Source organism: Oncorhynchus masou, unplaced genomic scaffold, assembly GCF_036934945.1.
Source record: "Oncorhynchus masou masou isolate Uvic2021 unplaced genomic scaffold, UVic_Omas_1.1 unplaced_scaffold_3924, whole genome shotgun sequence".
NCBI classification, from domain to species: domain Eukaryota; kingdom Metazoa; phylum Chordata; class Actinopteri; order Salmoniformes; family Salmonidae; genus Oncorhynchus; species Oncorhynchus masou.
In genome coordinates, this window is record NW_027010327.1 from 4,019 (window position 1) to 25,000 (window position 20,982).

General features: G+C 49.2%; 1 pseudogene; it reads right to left on the minus strand.

Annotated features, from left to right (window-relative positions):
* Positions 1-422: 422 nt before the first annotated feature.
* LOC135534752 (calcium uniporter protein, mitochondrial-like) lies at positions 423-20,939 on the minus strand (annotated as a pseudogene).
* Between the last annotated feature and the right edge of the window lie 43 nt (positions 20,940-20,982).

Genomic DNA, 20,982 nt, shown 5'->3' on the forward strand with positions numbered 1-20,982 from the left:
AAAGGAGGGATGGAGAGAGAGAGAGGGGAAGGTGAGGAAAGGAGGGATGGTGAGAGAGGGAAGAGGAAAGGAGGGATGGTGAGGAAAGGAGGGATGGAGGGATGGAGGAGAGAGAGGGGAAGGTGAGGAAAGGAGGGATGGAGGGAGAGAGGGGAAGGTGAGGGAAAGGAGGGATGGTGAGAGAGAGAGGGAAGGTGAGGGAAAGGAGGGATGGTGAGAGAGAGAGGGGAAGGTGAGGAAAGGAGGGATGGTGAGAGAGAGAGGGAAGGTGAGGAAAGGAGGGATGGAGGGAGAGAGAGGGGAAGGTGAGGAAAGGAGGGATGGAGGGAGAGAGAGGGGAAGGTGAGGAAAGGAGGGATGGTGAGAGAGAGAGGGGAAGGTGAGGAAAGGAGGGATGGAGGGGAGAGAGAGGGAAGGTGAGGAAAGGAGGGATGGTGAGAGAGAGAGGGGAAGGTGAGGAAAGGAGGGATGGAGGGATTAAGGGAAGGGAGGATATCAATCTTTGCTGGCGGCGGTGAGTTGCTGGACAGGAAGTTGGAGCTGGAGGGGATCCCTCAGACGTTTCAGATCTAACTCCACCTGAGGAGAGGGGGAGAGAGGGGGAGAGAGGGAGAGAGGGGGAGAGGAGAGAGAGAGGAGAGAGAGAAACAAACAAAAAGAGAGAGAGAGACAGAGAGAGAGAGAGAGAGAGAGAGAGAGGAGAGAGGAAAGAGAGACAGAGAGAGAGAGAGAGAGACAGACAGAGAGAGAGAGAGACAGAGAGAGAAAGAAAGAAAGAGAAAGAGAGAAAGAAAGAGAGAGAAAGAGCGAGCGAGAGAAAGAAAGAGAGAAAGAAAGAGAAAGAAAGAGCGAGAGAGAGAAAGAAAGAGAGAAAGAAAGAGATAAAGAAAGAGCGAGAGAGAGAAAGAAAGAGAGAGAGAGAGAGGGGGGAGTGGGGAGGAGAGAGAGAAGAAAGAGCGAGAAAAGGAAGGGGAAGATAATTATTATAATTAACATAATAATATGTAATAATATATATATATATATATAATATGTCAATGCCTCTACATTTGTTCCTTTGTGGTCAAAATATGTTTCAATCTAAATCCTAAAATCATGGATGGGTTAGTGCCTACCTCAGAGATAGAGTCCTTAAGCAGGTTGTACTTGTGGATGGGTTAGTGCCTACCTCAGAGATAGAGTCCTTAAGCAGGTTGAACTTGTGGGTGGGTTAGTGCCTACCTCAACAGGTTGTACTTGTGGATGGGTTAGTGTCTACCTCAGCAGGTTGTACTTGTGGGTGGGTTAGTGCCTACCTCAGAGATAGAGTCCTTAAGCAGGTTGAACTTGTGGGTGGGTTAGTGCCTACCTCAGAGATAGAGTCCTTAAGCAGGTTGAACTTGTGGGTGGGTTAGTGCCTACCTCAGAGATAGAGTCCTTAAGCAGGTTGAACTTGTGGGTGGGTTAGTGCCTACCTCAGAGATAGAGTCCTTAAGCAGGTTGAACTTGTGGGTGGGTTAGTGCCTACCTCAGCGATAGAGTCCTTAAGCAGGTTGAACTTGTGGGTGGGTTAGTGCCTACCTCAGAGATAGAGTCCTTAAGCAGGTTGAACTTGTGGGTGGGTTAGTGCCTACCTCAGAGATAGAGTCCTTAAGCAGGTTGAACTTGTGGGTGGGTTAGTGCCTACCTCAGCGATAGAGTCCTTCAGCAGGTTGTACTTGTGGAGGTCAAAGCGTTGTCTCTTCACCCCCTTGTGGAAGAACAGCAGGTACTGTCTGTCCCTGGCGTCTGGGTAGATGTACTCCTACGGGAAGGAGGGGAGGGAGGGAGGGAGGGAGGGGAGAACAGGCTGTTAGATAAACTAGAATACTTACTCAACCCTCTTACATACAAACCTTAGAGAACCACTGACCGGACGAGCCTCATACCTGGCCTGGTCTCTTACCTAGCCTCTTAACTAGCCTCATACCTGGTCTCATACCTGGTCTGGCCTCTTACCCAGCCTCATACCTGGCCTGGCCTCTTACCTAGCCTCATACCTGGCCTCATACCTGGTCTGGCCTCTTACCTGGCCTCATACCTGGTCTGGCCTCTTACCTGGCCTCTTGCCTGGTCTGGCCTCTTGCCTGGTCTGGCCTTTTACCTGGCCTCTTGCCTGGTCTGGCCTCTTGCCTGGTCTGGACTCTTACCTGGCCTCTTGCCTGGTCTGGCCTCTTACGTAGCCTAATACCTGGCCTGGCCTCTTACCTAGCCTCATACCTAGCCTCTTGCCTGGTCTGGCCTCTTACCTGGCCTCTTGCCTGGTCTGGCCTCTTACCAAGCCTCATACCTGGTCTGGCCTCTTACCTGGCCTCATACCTGGCCTCATACCTGGTCTGGCCTCTTACGTAGCCTAATACCTGGCCTGGCCTCTTACCTAGCCTCATACCTAGCCTCTTGCCTGGTCTGGCCTCTTACCTGGCCTCTTGCCTGGTCTGGCCTCTTACCAAGCCTCATACCTGGTCTGGCCTCTTACCTGGCCTCTTACCTGGCCTCTTACCTGGCCTCTTACCTGGCCTCTTGCCTCTTACCAAGCCTCATACCTGGTCTGGCCTCTTACCTGGCCTCTTGCCTGTTCTCTTGCCTGGCCTCATATGTGGCCTCATACCTGGCCTGTCCTCCTACCTGGCCTCTTACCTAGCCTCATACCTGGACTCAAACCTGGCCTGTTCTCTTACCTGGCCTCTTAACTAGCCTCTTACCTAACCTCTTACCTAGCCTCTTGCCTGGCCTGGCCTCTTACCTAGCCTCATGCCTGGCCTGTCCTCTTACCTAGCCTCTTACCTAGCCTCATACCTGGCCTGGCCTCTTACCTGGCCTCTTATCTAGCCTCTTACCTAGCCTCTTGCCTGGTCTCTTACCTATCCTAGCCTCTTACCTGGCCTCTTGCCAGGCCTCATACCTGGACTGGTCTCTTGCCTGGCCTCTTACCTGGCCTCTTGCCTGGTCTCTTGCTTGGCCTCTTGCCTTGCCTCTTGCCTGGCCTCTTGCCTGGCATCTTGCCTGGCCTAGCCTCTTACCTGTCATAGCCTCTTACCTGGCCTCTTGCCTGGTCTCTTGCCAGGTCTCTTGCCTGGCCTCTTGCCTGGCCTCTTACCTGGCCTCTTGCCTGGCATCTTGCCTGGCCTAGCCTCTTACCTATCATAGCCTCTTACCTGGCCTCTTGCCTGGTCTCTTGCCTGGTCTCTTGCCTGGTCTCTTGCCAGGCCTCTTACCTAGCCTCTTGCCTGGCCTCTTGCCTGGCCTCTTGCCTGGCCTAGCCTCTTACCTAGCCTCTTACCTGGCCTCTTGCCTGGCCGAGACTCTTATCTGGTGTACATGGCCATGGCGGTATGTGTGTTACAGTGTGTGTGTGTCTGTAACAGTGTGTGTGTGTAACAGTGTGTGTGTGTATGTGTGTGTGTGTGTGTTACCTGGCGTGTGAGTACGTAGTAGGAGTACATAGCCATGGCGGTAGCGTAGGTAATGAAGTAGGTGACAGGCTCCATGATGTCCCAGGAGTACTCCCACCAGGTGAGACGCGCCAGGATCCCAAACTGTGTTGCCATGTAGGCCACACCCCCACAGCACCCAGGTAGTACGACGCTCCGCTGTAGTTCAGTTAGTACGACTCAGCTCTTCCCTTACCTGGTCCTCTGGAGTTGGACAGCCAATCAGAAACACATGTCAATAATAAGACACTTACACCTGTGGTCCTCTGTAGTTCAGTTAGTAGAAGCATGGTCCTCTGTAGTTCAGTTAGTAGAACATGGTCCTCTGTAGTTCAGTTAGTAGAACACGGTCCTCTGTAGTTCAGTTAGTAGAACATGGTCCTCTGTAGTTCAGTTAGTAGAACATGGTCCTCTGTAGTTCAGTTGGTCCTCTGTAGTTCAGTTAGTAGAACATGGTCCTCTGTAGTTCAGTTAGTAGAACATGGTCCTCTGTACACGGTCCTCTGTAGTTCAGTTAGTAGAACATGGTCCTCTGTAGTTCAGTTAGTAGAACATGGTCCTCTGTAGTTCAGTTAGTAGAACATGGTCCTCTGTAGTTCAGTTAGTAGAACATGGTCCTCTTAGTTCAGTTAGTAGAACATGGTCCTCTAGTTCAGTTAGTAGAACATGGTCCTCTGTAGTTCAGTTAGTAGAACATGGTCCTCTGTTCAGTTAGTAGTTCCAGTTAGTAGAACATGGTCCTCTGTAGTTCAGTTAGTAGAACATGGTCCTCTGTAGTTCAGTTAGTAGAACATGGTCCTCTGTAGTTCAGTTAGTAGAACATGGTCCTCTGTAGTTCAGTTAGTAGAACATGGTCCTCTGTAGTTCAGTTAGTAGAACATGGTCCTCTGTAGTTCAGTTAGTAGGACATGGTCCTCTGTAGTTCAGTTAGTAGAACATGGTCCTCTGTAGTTCAGTTAGTAGAACATGGTCCTCTGTAGTTCAGTTAGTAGGACAGGGTCCTCTGTAGTTCAGTTAGTAGAACATGGTCCTCTGTAGTTCAGTTAGTAGAACATGGTCCTCTGTAGTTCAGTTAGTAGAACATGGTCCTCTGTAGTTCAGTTAGTAGAACACGGTCCTCTGTAGTTAGTAGAACACGGTCCTCTGTGGTTCAGTTAGTAGAACATGGTCCTCTGTAGTTCAGTTAGTAGAACATGGTCCTCTGTAGTTCAGTTAGTAGAACATGGTCCTCTGTAGTTCAGTTAGTAGAACATGGTCCTCTGTAGTTCAGTTAGTAGAACATGGTCCTCTGTAGTTCAGTTAGTAGAACATGGTCCTCTGTAGTTCAGTTAGTAGAACATGGTCCTCTGTAGTTCAGTTAGTAGAACATGGTCCTCTGTAGTTCAGTTAGTAGAACATGGTCCTCTGTAGTTCAGTTAGTAGAACATGGTCCTCTGTAGTTCAGTTAGTAGAACATGGTCCTCTGTAGTTCAGTTAGTAGAACATGGTCCTCTGTAGTTCAGTTAGTAGAACATGGTCCTCTGTAGTTCAGTTAGTAGAACATGGTCCTCTGTAGTTCAGTTAGTAGAACATGGTCCTCAGTTAGTAGAACATGGTCCTCTGTAGTTCAGTTAGTAGAACATGGTCCTCATGTAGTCAGTTAGTAGAACATGGTCCTCTGTAGTTCAGTTAGTAGAACATGGTCCTCTGTAGTTCAGTTAGTAGAACATGGTCCTCTGTAGTTCAGTTAGTACAACATGGTCCTCTGTAGTTCAGTTAGTAGAACATGGTCCTCTGTAGTTCAGTTAGTAGAACATGGTCCTCTGTAGTTCAGTTAGTAGAACATGGTCCTCTGTAGTTCAGTTAGTAGAACACGGTCCTCTGTAGTTCAGTTAGTAGAGCATGGTCCTCTGTAGTTCAGTTCAGTTAGAACATGGTCCTCTGTAGTTCAGTTAGTAGAACATGGTCCTCTGTAGTTCAGTTAGTAGAACATGGTCCTCTGTAGTTCAGTTAGTAGAACATGGTCCTCTGTATTTAGTAGAACATGGTCCTCATGTTAGTAGAACATGGTCCTCTGTAGTTCAGTTAGTAGAACATGGTCCTCTGTAGTTGTAGTTCAGTTAGTAGAACATGGTCCTCTGTAGTTCAGTTAGTAGAACATGGTCCTCTGTATTTAGTAGAACATGGTCCTCTGTAGTTAGTAGAACATGGTCCTCTGTAGTTCAGTTAGTATAACATGGTCCTCTGTAGCTAGTAGAACATGGTCCTCTGTAGTTCAGTTAGTAGTACATGGTCCTCTGTAGTTCAGTTAGTAGAACATGGTCCTCTGTAGCTAGTAGAACATGGTCCTCTGTAGTTCAGTTAGTAGAACATGGTCCTCTGTAGTTAGTAGAACATGGTCCTCTGTAGTTCAGTTATTAGAACATGGTCCTCTGTAGTTCAGCTAGTAGAACATGGTTCTGTGTAGTTCAGTTAGTAGAACATGGTCCTCTGTAGTTCAGTTAGTAGAACATGGTCCTCTGTAGTTCAGTTGGTAGAACATGGTCCTCTGTAGTTCAGTTAGTAGAACATGGTCCTCTGTAGTTCAGTTAGTAGAACATGGTCCTCTGTAGTTCAGTTAGTAGAACATGGTCCTCTGTAGTTCAGTTAGTAGAACACGGTCCTCTGTAGTTCAGTTAGTAGAACACGGTCCTCTGTAGTTCAGTTAGTAGAACATGGTCCTCTGTAGTTCAGTTAGTAGAGCATGGGGCTTGCAATGCCAAGAATAGTGTGTTTGATTCCCGGGAGCACCAGTACGTAAAACTAAGACTAAATTGCTTTGGACAAAAGCGTAGGGAATTTAAACAGAGCTGTGAAGGGAATTTAAACAGAGCTGTGAAGGGAATTTTAACACAGCTGTGAAGGGAATTTTAACACAGCTGTGAAGGGAATTTTAACACAGCTGTGAAGGGAATTTTAACACCGCTGTGGAGGGAATTTAAACAGAGCTGTGGAGGGAATTTCAACACAGCTGTGGAGGGAATTTAAACAGAGCTGTGAAGGGAATTTTAACACAGCTGTGAAGGGAATTTTAACACAGCTGTGAAGGGAATTTTAACACAGCTGTGGAGGGAATTTAAACAGAGCTGTGGAGGGAATTTCAACACAGCTGTGGAGGGAATTTAAACACAGCTGTGGAGTGAATTTAAACACAGCTGTGGAGGGAATTTAAACATAGCTGTGGAGGGAATTTCAACACAGCTGTGGAGGGAATTTCAACACAGCTGTGGAGGGAATTTAAACACAGCTGTGGAGGGAATTTAAACAGAGCTGTGAAGGGAATTTCAACACAGCTGTGGAGGGAATTTAAACACAGCTGTGGAGTGAATTTAAACACAGCTGTGAAGGGAATTTAAACACAGCTGTGGAGGGAATTTTAACATAGCTGTGAAGTGAATTTTAACACAGCTGTGAAGGGAATTTTAACACCGCTGTGGAGGGAATTTAAACAGAGCTGTGGAGGGAATTTCAACACAGCTGTGGCGGGAATTTAAACAGAGCTGTGAAGGGAATTTTAACACAGCTGTGAAGGGAATTTTAACACAGCTGTGAAGGGAATTTTAACACAGCTGTGGAGGGAATTTAAACAGAGCTGTGGAGGGAATTTCAACACAGCTGTGGAGGGAATTTAAACACAGCTGTGGAGGGAATTTAAACACAGCTGTGGAGGGAATTTAAACACAGCTGTGGAGGGAATTTCAACACAGCTGTGGAGGGAATTTAAACACAGCTGTGGAGGGAATTTAAACAGAGCTGTGAAGGGAATTTCAACACAGCTGTGGAGGGAATTTAAACACAGCTGTGGAGTGAATTTAAACACAGCTGTGAAGGGAATTTAAACACAGCTGTGGAGGGAATTTAAACATAGCTGTGAAGTGAATTTTAACACAGCTGTGAAGGGAATTTTAACACCGCTGTGGAGGGAATTTAAACACAGCTGTGGAGGGAATTTCAACACAGCTGTGGAGGGAATTTAAACAGAGCTGTAAAGGGCATTTTAACACAGCTGTGAAGGGAATTTTAACACAGCTGTGAAGGGAATTTTAACACAGCTGTGGAGGGAATTTAAACAGAGCTGTGGAGGGAATTTCAACACAGCTGTGGAGGGAATTTAAACACAGCTGTGGAGTGAATTTAAACAGAGCTGTGGAGGGAATTTAAACACAGCTGTGGAGGGAATTTAAACACAGCTGTGGAGTGAATTTAAACACAGCTGTGAAGGGAATTTAAACACAGCTGTGGAGGGAATTTAAACATAGCTGTGAAGTGAATTTTAACACAGCTGTGAAGGGAATTTAAACACAGCTGTGTGGCTGGTATTGAAACACAGCCCGGGAGGGAATTTAAAAACAGTTGTGAAGGGAATTTAAACAAAGCTGTGAAGGGAATTTAAACACAGCTGTGGAGGGAATTTAAACACAGCTGTGGAGGGAATTTAAACACAGCTGTGGATGGAATTTAAACACAGCTGTGGAGGGAATTTCAACACAGCTGTGGAGGGAATTTAAACAGAGCTGTGAAGGGAATTTCAACACAGCTGTGGAGGGAATTTAAACACAGCTGTGGAGTGAATTTAAACACAGCTGTGAAGGGAATTTAAACACAGCTGTGGAGGGAATTTAAACATAGCTGTGAAGTGAATTTTAACACAGCTGTGAAGGGAATTTAAACACAGCTGTGTGGCTGGTATTGAAACACAGCCCGGGAGGGAATTTAAAAACAGTTGTGAAGGGAATTTAAACAAAGCTGTGAAGGGAATTTAAACACAGCTGTGGAGGGAATTTAAACACAGCTGTGGAGGGAATTTAAACACAGCTGTGGAGTGAATTTAAACACAGCTGTGGAGGGAATTTAAACACAGCTGTGGAGGGAATTTCAACACAGCTGTGGAGGGAATTTAAACACAGCTGTGAAGGGAATTTAAACACAGCTGTGTGGCTGGTATTGAAACACAGCCCGGGAGGGAATTTAAAAACAGTTGTGAAGGGAATTTAAACAAAGCTGTGAAGGGAATTTAAACACAGCTGTGGAGGGAATTTAAACACAGCTGTGGAGGGAATGTGTGTGTGTGTGTGTGTGTGTGTGTGTGTGTGTGTGTGTATGTGCGTTCCATACCTTCTCCAGAGGCCGTAGCTGTGAGTTGAGGTCCTCCAGTCTCACCACCAGTTCCTTCTCTTTACTAAGCTGATGTTCTCCTATACGCAGGGTGGTGTAGAGCTGCTGAACCAGGAGCTTAACGTCGTTCAGACGCCCTGCCTCCTCCTGGGCCAGCAGATCTACAGGACAGGACAGGTGAGGATAGGACAGGACAGGACAGGACAGGACAGGTGAGGACAGGACAGGTGAGGATAGGACAGGACAGGACAGGACAGGATAGGACAGGACAGGACAGGACAGGACAGGACAGGACAGGACAGGACAGGACAGGTGAGGATAGGACAGGACAGGACAGGACAGGATAGGACAGGACAGGACAGGACAGGACAGGTGAGGATAGGACAGGACAGGACAGGACAGGACAGGTGAGGATAGGACAGGACAGGACAGGTGAGGATAGGACAGGACAGGACAGGACAGGACAGGACAGGACAGGACAGGATAGGACAGGACAGGACAGGACAGGACAGGACAGGTGAGGATAGGACAGGACAGGACAGGACAGGACAGGACAGGACAGGACAGGACAGGACAGGTGAGGATAGGACAGGACAGGACAGGACAGGACAGGACAGGACAGGACAGGATAGGACAGGACAGGACAGGACAGGACAGGATAGGACAGGACAGGACAGGACAGGTGAGGATAGGACAGGACAGGACAGGACAGGACAGGTGAGGATAGGACAGGACAGGACAGGATAGGACAGGACAGGACAGGTGAGGATAGGACAGGACAGGACAGGATAGGACAGGACAGGACAGGACAGGACAGGTGAGGACAGGACAGGATAGGACAGGACAGGACAGGTGAGGATAGGACAGGACAGGACAGGTGAGGACAGGACAGGACAGGACAGGTGAGGACAGGACAGGACAGGACAGGTGAGGACAGGACAGGACAGGACAGGTGAGGACAGGACAGGACAGGACAGGACAGGTGAGGACAGGACAGGACAGGACAGGTGAGGATAGGACAGGACAGGACAGGACAGGTGAGGATAGGACAGGACAAGTCAAATGGTAACACATAACATTTCTCATTGTGGAAGAAAACATCAGATATTTGTAGAAAATCTAAATCTGTGTGTTGGGAGTTATTTACTCCACTGTGATACCAGGCAGGATACCCCCCCCCCCCCCAGTGAAACCCCCTCTGGCTGCTATAGTTATTAATGACTGGCCCAACACACACTCTCACACACACACACACACACACACACACACACACACACACACACACACACACACACACACACACACACACACACACACACACACACACACACACACACACACACACACACACAGAGAAACAGACAGAGACAGAAAGAGACAGACAGAGAGACAGAGAGACAGACAGACAGAGACAGACGAAGACAGAGAGAGACAAAGACAGAGACAGACAGACAGAGAGACAGACAGACACACCAACACCAACATGAATGCCTATTTTCTAGTGTGAATCCTTGAGCCTGTCCTCACCTCTCCGTGGCGGCCGAACCAGGTGCCTGACGTTGTTGATGACCAGGTTGAAGTCATCCAACAGCAGGATGTCTATCCCTGTAGAAGAGGCTACCCTCGCCCCATCTGGAGGGAGGGAGGGAGAGGGGGTGGTTGGGGGGGAGGAGGAGGGGGAAGGATGGAGACAGAAGGCGAGAGAGTGGTAAGGAGGGAAAATGATGGAGACAGAAGGTGAGAGTGGGAGGGAGGGAGAAGGATGGAGACAGAAGGAGAGAGAGGGGGAGGGAGGGAGAAGGATGGAGACAGAAGGGAGAGAGAGGGGGGAGGGAGAAAGATGGAGGCAGAAGAGAGAGAGAGTGAGAAAGAGAGAGAGAGCGTTAACAAGTGTCTACATGAACCAGAGAGAAAGAGAGAGAGAGAGAGAGAGAGAGAGAGAGAGAGAGAGAGAGAGAGAGAGAGAGAGAGAGGGAGAGTGCGAGGGATAACTAGTGTCTACATGAACCAGAGAGACAGAGAGAGAGAGAGAGAGAGAGAGAGAGAGAGAGAGAGAGAGAGAGAGAGAGAGAGAGAGAGAGAGAGAGAGTGCGAGGGATAACTAGTGTCTACATGAACCAGAGACAGACAGAGAGAGAGAGAGAGAGAGAGAGAGAGAGAGAGAGAGAGAGAGAGAGAGAGAGAGAGAGAGAGAGAGAGAGAGAGAGAGAGAGAGGGAGAGTGCGAGGGATAACTAGTGTCTACATGAACCAGAGAGACAGAGAGAGCGAGACAGAGAGAGAGACAGAGACACACAGAGAGAGAGAGACAGAGAGGGATAGAGAGAGAGAGATAGAGAGAGAGAGAGAGAGAGAGAGAGGGTTAACTAGCTATTACATAGTGTGTACTCATCAATACCTGTAGAGTAGATGGCTACTCGGTCGATGCCCCTGTCCTCTGTCTGCAGCTGTGTGAGGAACACCCCAACACAGTCACTGAGTGGCTTCAGAGTGAACTGGCATCGCTCTCGCCGGGACGGCAAACTGACTGAGATCACCGGCAGTCCATTCTGGTATACCACCGTCACCTCTGAGAGAACATACGCAACAACACTGTCAATAAAAACATGTTCATCAAACAAAACCCACATCATGAGAAACCACAGCCAGACAAAACAAGGTGTGTGACAATATTAAACCAGACACCAAACCAGACAATATTAAACCAGACAACATTAAAACAGACACTAAACCAGGCAACACTAACCCGGACACTAAACAAGACAACATTAAAACAGACACTAAACCAGACACTAAACTAGACAATATTAAACCAGACACTAAACCAGACAGCATTAACCCCGAAACTAAACTAGACAATATTAAACCAGACACTAAACCAGACAACACTAACCCAGACATTAAACCAGACAACACTAAACCAGACAATATTAAACCAGACAACACTAAACCAGACAACATGTGACTAGACAACACTAAACCAGACAACATTAACCCGGACACTAAACTAGACAATATTAAACCAGACACTAAACCAGACAACACTAACCCGGACATTAAACCAGACAACACTAAACCAGACAATATTATACAGACAACACTAAACGAGACAACACTAAACCAGACAACATTAAACCAGACAACACTAAACCAGACAACACTAAACCAGACAACACTAAACGAGACAACACTAAACCAGACAACATTAAACCAGACAACACTAAACCAGACAACATGAAACCAGACAACACTAAACCAGACAACATGTGACTAGACAACACTAAACCAGACAACATGAGACTAGACAACACTAAACCAGACAACATTAAACCAGACAACATGAGACTAGACAACACTAAACCAGACAACATGAGACTAGACAACACTAAACCAGACAACATGAAAACAGACACTAAACCAGACAATATTAAACCAGACAACACTAAACCAGACAACATTAAACCAGACAACACTAAACCAGACAACATGACACTAGACAACAGTAAACCAGACAACATGAGACTAGACAACACTAAACCAGACAACATTAAACCAGACAACACTAAACCAGACAACATGTGACTAGACAACACTAAACCAGACAACATGAGACTAGACAACACTAAACCAGACAACATGAGACTAGACAACACTAAACCAGACAACATGAGACCAGACAACACTAAACCAGACAACATGAGACCAGACAACACTAAACCAGACGACACTAAACCAGACGACACTAAACCAGACAACATTAAACCAGACAACACTAAACCAAACAACACTAAACCAGACAACACGCAACTAGACAACATTAAACCAGACAAGACTAAACCAGACATTAAACCAGACAACACTAAACAAGACGACATTAAACCAGACGACACTAAACCAGACAACACTAAACCAGACAACACTAAACCAGACAACACTAAACCAGACAACACTAAATCAGACAACACTAAACCAGACATTAAACCAGACAACACTAAACCAGACAACACTAAACCAGACAACACTAAACCAAACAACACTAAACCAGACAACACTAAACCAGACAACACTAAACCAGACAACATGAGACCAGACAACATGAGACTAGACAACACTAAACCAGACAACATGAGACCAGACAACACTAAACCAGACAACACTAAACCAGACAACATGAGACCAGACAACATGAGACTAGACAACACTAAACCAGACAACATGAGACTAGACAATACTAAACCAGACAACACTCAACCAGACAACATTAAACCAGACAACATGAGACTAGACAACACTAAACCAGACAACATGAGACCAGGCAACACTAAACCAGACAACATGAGACCAGACAACACTAAACCAGACAACATGAGACCAGACAACACTAAACCAGACAACATGAGACCAGACATCACTAAACCAGACAACACTAAACCAGACAACATGAGACTAGACAATACTAAACCAGACAACATTAAACCAGACAACATTAAACCAGACAACATTAAACCAGACAACACTAAACCAGACAACACTAAACCAGACAACATTAAACCAGACAACATGAGACCAGACAACACTAAACCAGACAACATGAGACTAGACAATACTAAACCAGACAACATTAAACCAGACAACATTAAACCAGACAACACTAAACCAGACAACACTAAACCAGACAACACTAAACCAGAAAATACTAAGCCATCCTCTCCTAGCTACTGTACTCCTCCTCCCTCCTCTCCTAGCTACTGTACTCCTCCCTCCTCTCCTAGCTACTGTACTCCTCCTCCCTCCTCTCCTAGCTACTGTACTCCTCCTCCCTCCTCTCCTAGCTACTGTACTCCTCCTCCCTCCTCTCCTAGCTACTGTACTCCTCCTCCCTCCTCTACTAGCTACTGTACTCCTCCCTCCTCTACTAGCTACTGTACTCCTCCTCCCTCGTCTACTAGCTACTGTTCTCCTCCTTCCTCTCCTAGCTACTGTACTCCTCCTCCCTCCTCTCCTAGCTACTGTACTCCCTCCTCTCCTAGCTACTGTACTCCTCCTCCCTCCTCTACTAGCTACTGTACTCCTCCTCCCTCCTCTCCTAGCTACTGTACTCCCTCCTCCCTCCTCTCCTAGCTACTGTACTCCTCCTCCCTCCTCTCCTAGCTACTGTACACCTCTTCCCTCCTCTCCTAGCTACTGTACTCCTCCTCCCTCCTCTACTAGCTACTGTACTCCTCCTCCCTCCTCTACTAGCTACTGTACTCCTCCTCCCTCCTCTACTAGCTACTGTACTCCTCCTCCCTCCTCTCGTAGCTACTGTACTCCTCCTCCCTCCTCTCGTAGCTACTGTACTCCTCCTCCCTCCTCTCTTAGCTACTGTACTCCTCCTCCCTCCTCTACTAGCTACTGTACTCCTCCCTCCTCTACTAGCTACTGTACTCCTCCTCCCTCCTCTCCTAGCTACTGTACTCCCTCCTCCCTCCTCTCCTAGCTACTGTACTCCTCCTCCCTCCTCTCCTAGCTACTGTACTCCTCCTCCCTCCTCTCCCAGCTACTGTACTCCTCCTCCCTCCTCTCCCAGCTACTGTACTCCTCCTCCCTCCTCTCCTAGCTACTGTGCTCCTCCCTCCTCTCCTAGCTACTGTACTCCTCCCTCCTCTCCTAGCTACTGTACTCCTCCCTCCTCTCCTAGCTACTGTACTCCTCCTCGCTCCTCTCCTAGCTACTGTACTCCTCCTCCCTCCTCTCTTAGCTACTGTACTCCTCCCTCCTCTCCTAGCTACTGTACTCCTCCTCCCTCCTCTCCTAGCTACTGTGCTCCTCCCTCCTCTACTAGCTACTGTACTCCTCCTCCCTCCTCTCCTAGCTACTGTACTCCTCCTCCCTCCTCTACTAGCTACTGTACTCCTCCTTCCTCCTCTCCTAGCCACTGTACTCCCTCCTCCCTCCTCTACTAGCTACTGTACTCCTCCTCCCTCCTCTCCTAGCTACTGTACTCCTCCTCCCTCCTCTACTAGCTACTGTACTCCTCCTCCCTCCTCTCCTAGCTACTGTACTCCTCCTCCCTCCTCTACTAGCTACTGTACTCCTCCCTCCTCTACTAGCTACTGTACTCCTCCTCCCTCCTCTACTAGCTACTGTACTCCTCCTTCCTCTCCTAGCTAATGTACTCATCCCTCCTCTCATAGCTACTGTACTCCTCCTCCCTCCTCTCCTAGCTACTGTACTCCTCCTCCCTCCTCTACTAGCTACTGTACTCCTCCTCCCTCCTCTACTAGCTACTGTTCTCCTCCTTCCTCTCCTAGCTACTGTACTCCTCCCTCCTCTCCTAGCTACTGTACTCCTCCTCGCTCCTCTCCTAGCTACTGTACTCCTCCTCCTCCTCTCTTAGCTACTGTACTCCTCCCTCCTCTCCTAGCTACTGAACTCCTCCTCCCTCCTCTCCTAGCTACTGTGCTCCTCCCTCCTCTACTAGCTACTGTACTCCTCCTCCCTCCTCTCCTAGCTACTGTACTCCTCCTCCCTCCTCTACTAGCTACTGTACTCCTCCTTCCTCCTCTCCTAGCTACTGTACTCCCTCCTCCCTCCTCTACTAGCTACTGTACTCCTCCTCCCTCCTCTCCTAGCTACTGTACTCCTCCTCCCTCCTCTACTAGCTACTGTACTCCTCCTCCCCTCCTCTCCTAGCTACTGTACTCCTCCTCCCTCTACTAGCTACTGTACTCCTCCCTCCTCTACTAGCTACTGTACTCCTCCTCCCTCCTCTACTAGCTACTGTACTCCTCCTTCCTCTCCTAGCTAATGTACTCATCCCTCCTCTCCTAGCTACTGTACTCCTCCTCGCTCCTCTCCTAGCTACTGTACTCCTCCTCCCTCCTCTCTTAGCTACTGTGCTCCTCCCTCCTCTCCTAGCTACTGTACTCCTCCTCCCTCCTCTCTTAGCTACTGTACTCCTCCCTCCTCTCCTAGCTACTGAACTCCTCCTCCCTCCTCTCCTAGCTACTGTGCTCCTCCCTCCTCTACTAGCTACTGTACTCCTCCTCCCTCCTCTCCTAGCTACTGTACTCCCTCCTCCCTCCTCTACTAGCTACTGTACTCCTCCTCCCTCCTCTCCTAGCTACTGTACTCCTCCTCCCTCCTCTACTAGCTACTGTACTCCTCCTCCCTCCTCTCCTAGCTACTGTACTCCTCCTCCCTCTACTAGCTACTGTACTCCTCCCTCCTCTACTAGCTACTATACTCCTCCTCCCTCCTCTACTAGCTACTGTACTCCTCCTTCCTCTCCTAGCTAATGTACTCATCCCTCCTCTCCTAGCTACTGTACTCCTCCTCGCTCCTCTCCTAGCTACTGTACTCCTCCTCCCTCCTCTCTTAGCTACTGTGCTCCTCCCTCCTCTCTTAGCTACTGTACTCCTCCCTCCTCTCCTAGCTACTGTACTCCTCCTCCCTCCTCTCCTAGCTACTGTGCTCCTCCCTCCTCTACTAGCTACTGTACTCCTCCTCCCTCCTCTCCTAGCTACTGTACTCCTCCTCCCTCCTCTACTAGCTACTGTACTCCTCCTTCCTCCTCTCCTAGCTACTGTACTCCCTCCTCCCTCCTCTACTAGCTACTGTACTCCTCCTCCCTCCTCTCCTAGCTACTGTACTCCTCCTCCCTCCTCTACTAGCTACTGTACTCCTCCTCCCTCCTCTCCTAGCTACTGTACTCCTCCTCCCTCCTCTACTAGCTACTGTACTCCTCCCTCCTCTACTAGCTACTGTACTCCTCCTCCCTCCTCTACTAGCTACTGTACTCCTCCTTCCTCTCCTAGCTAATGTACTCATCCCTCCTCTCATAGCTACTGTACTCCTCCTCCCCTCTCCTAGCTACTGTACTCCTCCTCCCTCCTCTACTAGCTACTGTACTCCTCCTCCCTCCTCTACTAGCTACTGTTCTCCTCCTTCCTCTCCTAGCTACTGTACTCCTCCCTCCTCTCCTAGCTACTGTACTCCTCCTCGCTCCTCTCCTAGCTACTGTACTCCTCCTCCCTCCTCTCTTAGCTACTGTACTCCTCCCTCCTCTCCTAGCTACTGAACTCCTCCTCCTCCTCTCCTAGCTACTGTACTCCTCCTCCCCTCTACTAGCTACTGTACTCCTCCCTCCTCTACTAGCTACTGTACTCCTCCTCCCTCCTCTACTAGCTACTGTACTCCTCCTTCCTCTCCTAGCTAATGTACTCATCCCTCCTCTCATAGCTACTGTACTCCTCCTCCCTCCTCTCCTAGCTACTGTACTCCTCCTCCCTCCTCTACTAGCTACTGTACTCCTCCTCCCTCCTCTACTAGCTACTGTTCTCCTCCTTCCTCTCCTAGCTACTGTACTCCTCCCTCCTCTCCTAGCTACTGTACTCCTCCTCGCTCCTCTCCTAGCTACTGTACTCCTCCTCCCTCCTCTCTTAGCTACTGTACTCCTCCCTCCTCTCCTAGCTACTGAACTCCTCCTCCCTCCTCTCCTAGCTACTGTGCTCCTCCCTCCTCTACTAGCTACTGTACTCCTCCTCCCTCCTCTCCTAGCTACTGTACTCCTCCTCCCTCCTCTACTAGCTACTGTACTCCTCCTTCCTCCTCTCCTAGCTACTGTACTCCCTCCTCCCTCCTCTACTAGCTACTGTACTCCTCCTCCCTCCTCTCCTAGCTACTGTACTCCTCCTCCCTCCTCTACTAGCTACTGTACTCCTCCTCCCTCCTCTCCTAGCTACTGTACTCCTCCTCCCTCTACTAGCTACTGTACTCCTCCCTCCTCTACTAGCTACTGTACTCCTCCTCCCTCCTCTACTAGCTACTGTACTCCTCCTTCCTCTCCTAGCTAATGTACTCATCCCTCCTCTCCTAGCTACTGTACTCCTCCTCGCTCCTCTCCTAGCTACTGTACTCCTCCTCCCTCCTCTCTTAGCTACTGTGCTCCTCCCTCCTCTCCTAGCTACTGTACTCCTCCCTCCTCTACTAGCTACTGTACTCCTCCTCCCTCCTCTACTAGCTACTGTACTCCTCCTCCCTCCTCTCGTAGCTACTGTGCTCCCCCTCCCTCCTCTCGTAGCTACTGTGCTCCTCCTCCCTCCTCCTGAGTTATTATGAGTCCATTAGTATGAGGTGGCATGAGTCCCTTAGTATGAGTACCTAGTACCTAGTATGAGTCCCTTAGTATGAGTCCCTAGTACCTAGTAGTATGAGTCCCTAGTACCTAGTAGTATGAGTACCTAGTACCTAGTATGAGTCCCTTAGTATGAGTCCCTAGTACCTAGTAGTATGAGTCCCTAGTACCTAGTAGTATGAGTACCTAGTACCTAGTATGAGTCCCTTAGTATGAGTCCCTAGTACCTAGTAGTATGAGTACCTAGTACCTAGTATGAGTCCCTTAGTATGAGTCCCTAGTACCTAGTAGTATGAGTACCTAGTACCTAGTATGAGTCCCTTAGTATGAGTCCCTAGTACCTAGTAGTATGAGTCCCTTAGTATGAGTCCCTAGTACCTAGTAGTATGAGTACCTAGTACCTAGTAGTATGAGTACCTAGTACCTAGTATGAGTCCCTTAGTATGAGTCCCTAGTACCTAGTAGTATGAGTACCTATTACCTAGTAGTATGAGTACCTAGTACCTAGTATGAGTCCCTTGGTATGAGTCCCTAGTACCTAGTAGTATGAGTACCTAGTACCTAGTAGTATGAGTACCTAGTACCTAGTATGAGTCCCTTAGTATGAGTCCCTAGTACCTAGTAGTATGAGTACCTAGTACCTAGTAGTATGAGTACCTAGTACCTAGTATGAGTCCCTTAGTATGAGTCCCTAGTACCTAGTAGTATGAGTCCCTAGTACCTAGTACGAGGTATTATGAGTCCCTTAGTATGTGGTGGTATGAGTTTTCGCTTGTTTGCATGTGGCTCTCCCTGCAGGCATGTGCCTGTCTCCCTGTCTGTACTTCCCTTTCATGGTGCTATAATGGCTAAGCTATTAAAATCCACTTCAGCTCTGACCGCAATCAACATTCAATTCTGACAGCCATGCTTTCTCCCTCCCTCCCTCCCTACCTCCTCTCTCCCTCCTCTCTACCTCTCTCCCAACCCTGTCAGTTATCCACAAAACAGATGCCAGCTTCTCCTTCACAATGACTGCTGTCTGATGGCTGAGAGAGACAGAGAGACAGAGAGACAGAGAGAGAGAGAGAGAGAGAGACAGACAGAGACTATTGTGCTGTTAGCTCCAAACTAGCGTCTGTCTCTCTCTACCCCTCTACCTTTGACTGGAGGCCTGATGCTCTACCCCTCTACCCCTCTACCTTTGACTGGAGGCCTGATGCTCTACCCCTCTACCTTTGACTGGAGGCCTGATGCTCTACCCCTCTACCTTTGACTGGAGGCCTGATGCTCTACCCTCTACCTTTGACTGGAGGCCTGATGCTCTACCCCTCTACCTTTGATTGGAGGCCTGATGCTCTACCCTCTACCTTTGACTGGAGGCCTGACGCTCTACCCTCTACCCCTCTACCTTTGACTGGAGGCCTGACGCTCTACCCCTCTACCCCTCTACCTTTGACTGGAGGCCTGACGCTCTACCCCTCTACCCCTCTACCTTTGACTGGAGGCCTGATGCTCTACCCCTCTACCCTCTACCTTTGACTGGAGGCCTGATGCTCCACCCTCTACCTTTGACTGGAGGCCTGATGCTCTACCCCTCTACCTTTGACTGGAGGCCTGATGCTCTACCCTCTACCTTTTACTGGAGGCCTGATGCTCTACCCCTCTACCCCTCTACCTTTGACTGGAGGCCTGACGCTCTACCCCTCTACCCCTCTACCTTTGACTGGAGGCCTGATGCTCTACCCCTCTACCTTTGACTGGAGGCCTGATGCTCTACCCCTCTACCTTTGACTGGAGGCCTGACGCTCTACCCCTCTACCTTTGACTGGAGGACTGATGCTCTACCCCTCTACCTTTGACTGGAGGCCTGATGCTCTACCCCTCTACCTTTGACTGGAGGCCTGATGCTCTACCCCTCTACCTTTGATTGGAGGCCTGATGCTCTACCCCTCTACCTTTGATTGGAGGCCTGATGCTCTACCCCTCTACCTTTGATTGGAGGCCTGATGCTCTACCCCTCTACCTTTGTTTGGAGGCCTGATGCTCTACCCCTCTACCTTTGATTGGAGGCCTGATGCTCTACCCCTCTACCTTTGATTGGAGGCCTGATGCTCTACCCCTCTACCTTTGACTGGAGGCCTGATGCTCTACCCCTCTACCTTTGACTGGAGGCCTGATGCTCTACCCCTCTACCTTTGACTGGAGGCCTGATGCTCTACCCCTCTACCTTTGACTGGAGGCCTGATGCTCTACCCTCTACCTTTGACTGGAGGCCTGATGCTCTACCCCTCTACCTTTGACTGGAGGCCTGATGCTCTACCCCTCTACCTTTGACTGGAGGCCTGATGCTCTACCCCTCTACCTTTGACTGGAGGCCTGATGCTCTACCCTCTACCTTTGACTGGAGGCCTGATGCTCTACCCCTCTACCTTTGATTGGAGGCCTGATGCTCTACCCCTCTACCCCTCTACCTTTGACTGGAGGCCTGATGCTCTACCCCTCTACCTTTGACTGGAGGCCTGATGCTCTACCCCTCTACCTTTGATTGGAGGCCTGATGCTCTACCCCTCTACCCCTCTACCTTTGACTGGAGGCCTGACGCTCTACCCCTCTACCCCTCTACCTTTGACTGGAGGCCTGACGCTCTACCCCTCTACCCCTCTACCTTTGACTGAGGCCTGACGCTCTACCCCTCTACCCTCTACCTTGACTGGAGGCCTGATGCTCTACCCCTCTACCTTTGATTGGAGGCCTGATGCTCTACCCTCTACCTTTGACTGGAGGCCTGATGCTCTACCCCTCTACCTTTGACTGGAGGCCTGACGCTCTACCCCTCTACCCCTCTACCTTTGACTGGAGGCCTGATGCTCTACCCCTCTACCTTTGACTGGAGGCCTGATGCTCTACCCCTCTACCTTTGATTGGAGGCCTGATGCTCTACCCCTCTACCTTTGATTGGAGGCCTGATGCTCTACCCCTCTACCTTTGACTGGAGGCCTGATGCTCTACCCCTCTACCTTTGATTGGAGGCCTGATGCTCTACCCCTCTACCTTTGATTGGAGGCCTGATGCTCTACCCCAGTCAAACTGAGCACTAACAGTCTACTCTTCCACCTCTTGCTGCCTGAAAAATACATTACGACTCAGCTGTCAGCACCAAACCACATTAACCAGACTGTTTATAAAACACTCACCCTCTGGAGTGGCTGAGGTACACAGCAGCCTCTGGCCATGCCACGAGGGGTCGCCACTCCAACCCTGGGGGGGGGGGGAGAGAGAGAGAGAGAGAGAGAGAGAGAGA